The sequence below is a fragment of the Branchiostoma lanceolatum genome, chromosome 2 (genome assembly GCF_035083965.1).
Source record: "Branchiostoma lanceolatum isolate klBraLanc5 chromosome 2, klBraLanc5.hap2, whole genome shotgun sequence".
Classification (NCBI taxonomy): domain Eukaryota; kingdom Metazoa; phylum Chordata; class Leptocardii; order Amphioxiformes; family Branchiostomatidae; genus Branchiostoma; species Branchiostoma lanceolatum.
The window spans coordinates 6,305,522-6,305,753 of record NC_089723.1 but is presented as its reverse complement, the minus strand read 5'-3'; positions in this window follow the sequence as shown (position 1 = coordinate 6,305,753).

Sequence of the window (232 nt, the reverse complement as noted above, 5' to 3'; positions counted from 1 at the left end):
GAAAAATAAAAGTATTGATAAAAGCTAATTTAAAGGCAAACTAAGCAATATCGGGGCCAAAAAAATGGAGATTAGAAAAATGCTGAAATCTTTATGGTAGTGACTTTTATTAACATTGTTTAGCACATTTGCGTAATAAATCGCAAAATCGTGGCGTACGATGATCCCATTAGTTTCGCGAGCCTACAAAAACCCCGGCGACGATTTTCAGTGAGTTCTCACATCACAACAA